The sequence below is a fragment of the Echinops telfairi genome, unplaced genomic scaffold (genome assembly GCF_000313985.2).
Source record: "Echinops telfairi isolate 266 unplaced genomic scaffold, ASM31398v2 ScPeMD7_7468;HRSCAF=8506_0, whole genome shotgun sequence".
Lineage (NCBI taxonomy): Eukaryota > Metazoa > Chordata > Mammalia > Afrosoricida > Tenrecidae > Echinops > Echinops telfairi.
The window spans coordinates 41,557,343-41,564,031 of NW_022111369.1; the positions used below are offsets into that span (position 1 = coordinate 41,557,343).

The window sequence follows — 6,689 nt, forward strand, 5'->3', positions numbered from 1 at the left end:
ATATGCCTGTATTTAGATCTCTATAAATACCCTTTGCCTCCTAGTTCTTTCCTCTATTTCTTTGTACTTTCCTCTTGTTACACTATCATGTTCAGCCTTCATTTGGGTTTTAGGAATTCCTTTTAGTTACATTGTCTTTGATCCAGCCCTGCCAGATCTCCTACACCCTCCTTGCCACTGATTTTGGATCACTTGTTGTTCCCTTGTCCCTGGGTTTGTTAACAGCCACTTCCTTTCCCCCACCTCCCCCTCTCCCATGTCCCCTTGGAACTGTCATCCTGTTGTTCTCTCTCCCGGCTTGTTTATCCCACCTATCCCCTCCAGGTAGGCATGCAGCGACAACAATATGCACCATCACAAGGAAGCAACTATAGAAAATGAAACAATAGCTACAACAACTACAACAACAAAAACCCCTATAAATAGTTCAAGGCCTATTTGTTGTCCTTTGTGAGTGCTTTCCAGTCGAGTCTGATGGGGTGCCATGCCCTGGCCCCACATCTATCCCTGGGGACTTCATTGCTCAGATTTCAGCACTTTTGATAGTTGCATTCACTTTCAACTCCATCAGAAAAATAAAACAAACAAAATCTCTCATACAAAAGTCATTTGAGAAAAAAGTAATCAAATTTCCTTCTTTTAAAAAGTTCACTACGGAAAAAAAGAATCCCAGAAATGGCTGCTGCACCAAAGGAGAGCATATAATGTTGTGTGCTGCAGAGAGAAAAGATTTAGAGCCGTGGGTCTCAGAGCATGTGGCAGTTCCTCTATATTCTAGCCTCTGCATGACATGTTTACGCCCCTGAACCACAATGTTCTCATCTACAAACTAGAAATAAAAGATGAACAAAACTATGGTAATACGAAAGAATTATTTTATAGACTATTTTGTAAACTCTAAAGTGACATACAGTATAAAAGGGTACAATTATTAAAATTTTGTTCTGCATTAAAAAGCCACTATTGTGTGAATCACAAGGCTAAATCTAAAAACTAACACTATAAAACTTCTAAGAAAAACAAAAAAAGGAAATCTTCTTAACCTTGGACTAGAAAACATCCCTAATACATCACACTGAGAGCACGATCACAACAGAGAGCAATCATCAAGTGGACTGCCTCAAAATCAAACTCGGGCGCTCTTTGAGAGACACTGTGAGGAGAATAAAGAGAGGAGCAGACAGCTAGGATAGAATATTTACAAAATACAAATCCATATCTGGAATGCGCAAAGATGTCCCAAACACACAATAATGAGGGGAGACAACCCCATTAAAAACTGGGGAAATATTTCAACATTCTTTCATCCAAGCAGAAATATTGGGATGGCAAGTATGCACAAGAAAAGATCTTGATATCACTAGTCATTAGGGAAATAATGATAAAACCACAATAAGATAGCCCTACACCCTTATTAGAATAACTACAACAAACAACATAAAACAAAACAAATATGGAGCAACTGGAATGCTCCGCCATTGCTGATGGAATACCAAACAGTACAACCACTTCAGAAAACACTTTGACAACTTCTTAGAACGTGAAGCAGACACGTCACTATGTTTTGTTCTTTACATGTCTTAGAGTTGGCGCAGCCTCAGAGCGACCCGATCTACACCACTGGGAACCCCCACCACCACCACCACCGGTCCTGTGCCATCCTCACAATCATTCTTATGTTGGAGCCCTCGGATGCAGCTCTGTGTCAATCCATCCTGTAGAAGATGTCCTTCTCCAGGAACTGGTCTCTCCTGACAACATGTTAAAATTATATGCGATGAAGTCTCACCATCCTTGCCTCTAAGGAGCGTTCTGACTGTACTATTTCCAAGACAGATTTCTTTTTTGGGGGGCTAGGGCAGGGAGGGACGACTGTGATAGTCCATGTTACTCACAATATTCTTTGCCAGCACCCCCATTCAAAGGCATGAATGCTTCTTCAGTTTTCCTTTGTCAACGTACCACTTTCACATGCGTATGAGGTATGGCTTGGGTCAGGTGCACCTTGTGTATGAGGCATGGCTTGGGTCAGGCACATCTTAGACATTAAGGGAACATCCTGGCCTTTTGATACTCTAAAGAGGTCTTGCCCAGGAGATTTAATCACTCCAATAAGTTGTTTGATCTCTTGACTGCTGCTTCCGTAAGCACTGATTGCAGAACGTGAGATAAAATCCTTGACAACTTGTCTTTTCTCTGTTCATTATGACATTACCTACTGGTCCGGTTGTGAGGCTGCTGGTCTTCTTTACACTGAGTTGTAATCCATACTGAAGGCTGCAGTCCTCCAGCTTCATCAGCACGTGCTTCAAGTCCTCCTCATTTTCAGCTACATTGTGCTCATGTGACCTGCACATGGATCAAGAGGCAATTGTTCCAGTAGAACAAGGGCACACTACATGGTTTGAAATCAGGAAAAATGTGTTTCAGGGTTGTATCCTCTCCCATACTCTGGATGCTGAGCAAACCATCAGAAAAGCTGGATTATAAGAAGCAGGCAACAGGACTGGCTCAGAGCTTATTAACACTGAACCAGAGAACCCAGCAATCCCACCGGGGAAAGCCTGGGTTCACACAAACCTGCTGGTAAATGTTTACAGACTCTGCTGTGGTAACTGTCAAAAAATCTAGAGACAGTCCATTCACCTGGTGAGCAGATAAACAAATGTTGATCTACATGTCTTTCTCAGGTGCTGTTGAGTGGGCTCCAACACAGAGCAACCCTGAGTACAACAAAACAAATACTGCCTGGCTTGGGCCCACCCCACAATGGTTCTGCTTGAGCCCATCACCGGCAATCCATCTTCTCCAGGGTCTTCCTCTTTTTCGCTGCCCCTCTATTTTCCCCCAACTATTTCTACACGTCCAATTTAATGGCATTGCCTCTATTTTAAAGCTGGACAGTCATTCTCACCCTCTCCCTGAGTTGCTTTCCACTTGTTAACATCAGCCCACTGTCCTCTAAGAGCCTGGCTAGCTTTTTAAGTTGCTATTGTCAGCTTGATTCCTCATACATAGATTTCTTTTCGTTTTTCTTATTGTGGATTATTTGAAGATCTACAGAGCAGATCATCAGTTTTACATCAACTCATCAAACCTCCCAATGCCTTGCTCCCATCATTTTCACCCAACTCCATCTTGTTGGATATTGTCTTCCCCTTTAGCTAAGCGAACACGTGCCTTCTCTCTAATCAGTGACTTGGGAAATCATTCCACCCCCCACCCCTGGTAACCATCAGTCTATTTATTTCAGCAGGAAAATGTTTTCTTGATTTACAAAAAATAACAGTGGTCTAATAGTTGTCCTTTTGTGATTGACTAATGTCACTCGGTATCATAGCCAGCAGGTTTATCCACGTCTTGAAAGGTTTCACAGGTTTAGTACTCCTCTTTAAGTTTTGTAGTGCTCCATTTTGTGTTTGTACCAAAGTTTATTGATCTGTTCTTCACCGATGGGCATTTAGGTTGTTCCATCTCTTGCTTTGTGAATAGTGCTGTCGTGAACGTGGGTGTGCATCTATCTGTTCACATTATGGTTCTTGTTTCTTTAGGGCATCTACCAAGCAGGCCAATTGCTGATTTGTATTGTATTTATATTCAGAGAATTTGGAGAAAGCACTATACTGCTTTGCATAGTAGTCATATGGCTTGACAGTCTCATCAGTAGTGAATGGAGGTTCTAATATCCCTGCATCCTCTCCAGTATTTTACTTTTTAAAAAAATTTTGCTCTGCATGCTAGGATGAGGTATAGCTCATCCTCCTATTGATTTGCATTTCACAAATGACTAAGGATCATGATCTTCATCTGGCTGTTGGCTTGTTGAATGTCTTCAACGGTAAACTGTATTTTCATGTTATCTGATCATTTTTAAATTGGATTACTCATCTTTTTATTGTTGAGGTGTTAAAATTTTCTCTGGACTTTTTAGGAGGTTCTAGTCAGCTCTTTTGTTTTCTGATGTGTGTGTCTTTTTTAATAATTAAATCATTTTATTGGGGGGCTGGCCCTCTATTTTACCAAGCACAATGTCCTCCAGGGACTGGTCTCTCATGACGACACGTCCAAAGTATGTGAGATGAAGTCTCACCATCTTTTATTCTAAAGAGAATTCTGGCTGTTCCTCATCCAAGACAGAAAGGTTAGTTCTTCAGGAAGACTAAGAGGACTTCAATATGCTTCAACAGCACCATAATTTCAAATGCACCTAATTCTTTGTCAATCTTCCTTATTCAATGTCCAACTTTCACACACATATGAGGTGATAGAAAATACCATGGCTTGGTCAGTTGCATTGCAGGCCCTTAAATAACATCCTTGCTTTTCAACACTCTAAAGAGGTCTTGTGCAACATGTCTTCAAAGGCAATGCCATCCATCGACTGCCTGCCTGCTGCCTGCACGAGCACTGATGGTGGATCCAAGAAAAACAGAAGCCTTGACAACTTCAACCTTTTCTCCATTTATCGTGATGCTACCTATGGGTCCAGTTGTGGGGATTTTTTATTCTTCACATTAAATTGTAATCCATCTTGCAGGACTGCAGTCCATGACCTTCTTCAGTAAGTTCTTCAAGTCCTTATCCACATAGTGAAACACGACTCAGCAATAAAAGCAATGAAATAGGAATGCACAACATAGGTGAATCTCGAATTATTCTAAGTGGAAGAACTCAGACTCCAGAATGCTGTATATGATTTCATTTATATGCCATTCTAGAAAAAATCTGTTTTAGAGACAGAAAGTGGATAAAAGGATGGGGAGAGGGGTTTACTGTAAAGGGTTTGATACAAGGGCATAAGAAAATGTTGGAGGGTTTGGTATTGTTCAATATCTTGTTTTGATGGAAACTACATTGCTGTAAGTATTTGCCCAAACTCACAAAACTGTATAATTAGAAGAGTGCTTTTCAATTTATGGAACTAATATATCACTAACTCTGGCTTTAAAAAAAGAGACCCTTGGGGATAAGAGCGCTGGCGGTGTCTGGTCCGACAGGCATTGGGCTCCTAACCACATGTCCTCAGTTCCAACCCACTAGTCTCTCTGTGGGAGAAAGAGGAGGTTGTCTGCTCCCATCAAAATGGACAGTCTTGGGAAGGCTAGGAATTGGTTCTACTCTGTACTGCATTGTCGAACTCCGTATGCTGGCAGTGGTGGCGAGGGCCCACTGTGGATACACACACAGTTAGGTTGTTCTCGGAGGGATGCACACCAAGACGGAATGAAGTAGTGCTGTACAGGACGATTGTGGGGCTGTGAGACAGGAGGGGGAAGACGACTGTGTTTTCTGTTTGCTATACACATGAGCAACTTATTTAAAAAGAAATGAAAACATTACAAATCACCCTGCTGGGTGGCCTGGTCCTTTTCAGTGATCAACCACCAGGGATGATGGTGAGGGTCTGCTTTACGTGGAAGGTCAGGCTCAGTCTTGCCCACCAACCCTGGAATCCAGTAACTCTGAGCACCATCAATTCTTCCCAAGGAGGGCCTTTCACGTCTTCCCTCTCCTGTTTGTACTCCTGTGACTTTCGTTAGATCTTTATATTACTGCTTTACTGCTCTGAGGATTTCCTAGGCGGACTTCTCCTCGCCGATCTCTTCAGTAGTGCGTGCTATTTGTTCAGACATCTGTGTCCAGTTCTTACTGCACATCCTCTACAGTGCTGTCAGCATTCCCCTCCTAAAACAAGAACCACGCCGCTCCTCTGCTGGTAGGAATAGCATGGCACCCCTTTGCCTTCAAGTTCCTCAGACTGGAAAAGAAGACCCTTTATTTTACTTATTTATTTATTTGGTAATTTCAACTTTTATTCTGAATGATGTGAAGGCTTTTGCTTTTTTTGAGTTTTTAAATTTTATTTTAATAAATCATTTTATTGAGCGTTCTTACAGCTCTGATAACAATCCATATATCAATTGTATCAAGCATACTTGTACATATGTTGCCATGATCATTTCCAAAACATTTTCTCTCTACTTGAGCCCTTGGTATCAGCTCCTTGTTTTTCCCCTCCCTCCCCCACCTCGTAAACACCTGATAATTTATAAATTATTTTTATTTTCATACTCTACACCATCCGCCGTCTCCCTTCACCCACGTTTCTGTTGTTTTGTCCCCGGGGTGGGTGTGGGGGGAGGGGTTGGACATCGATCACTGCGATCAGTTCCCCCTTAAAAGAAGACCTTTGAGAACTGGACTTCCACCTAGCTTTCCATTTCTTTTCCTTCCATTCACCTCCCGCTGTGCTCAAAGCAAAATTAGGCATCACTGTTTCCCAAATAGAAGGGGCTTCAAGAACACTGTAGAAAAAGTCCAGTATCTCATGCTTTGTATGCACATAATCTTTCTATTATCTACTCAGTAAGATGCCAGCATGCCTGAAGATCCTGCCCATCATTTGCTTGAATCTTCTATGATGCTAACATACACAGTTACTGTTCAGTCCCAGCTGCCTCGACAGTCCTGGATTTATAGCACGAATAAGACATTTATCACAATATTTTCCAAGTTTTCTGTCTAGGTCTCTGATTCCACAAATGGACACTGAAGCATCTGGGGGATGAGACCCAAGGTCTATACTTCTCCGTGTGGCTACCAGAGCACATGAATAAATATGAATGATGACCTCACCTCCCTATTTATAGACACGCGTACACACAAATACACACACATTGAAGAAAAAA

The 6,689-nt window shown here is 41.9% G+C and overlaps 1 protein-coding gene across 1 annotated transcript in view; it reads right to left on the reverse strand.

Moving 5' to 3' along the window:
- The window catches only part of FRAS1 (Fraser extracellular matrix complex subunit 1), a 593,853-nt gene that overhangs the window by 55,158 nt on the left and 532,006 nt on the right, over positions 1–6,689 (reverse strand). The gene's annotated exons all lie outside the window — the stretch shown is intronic.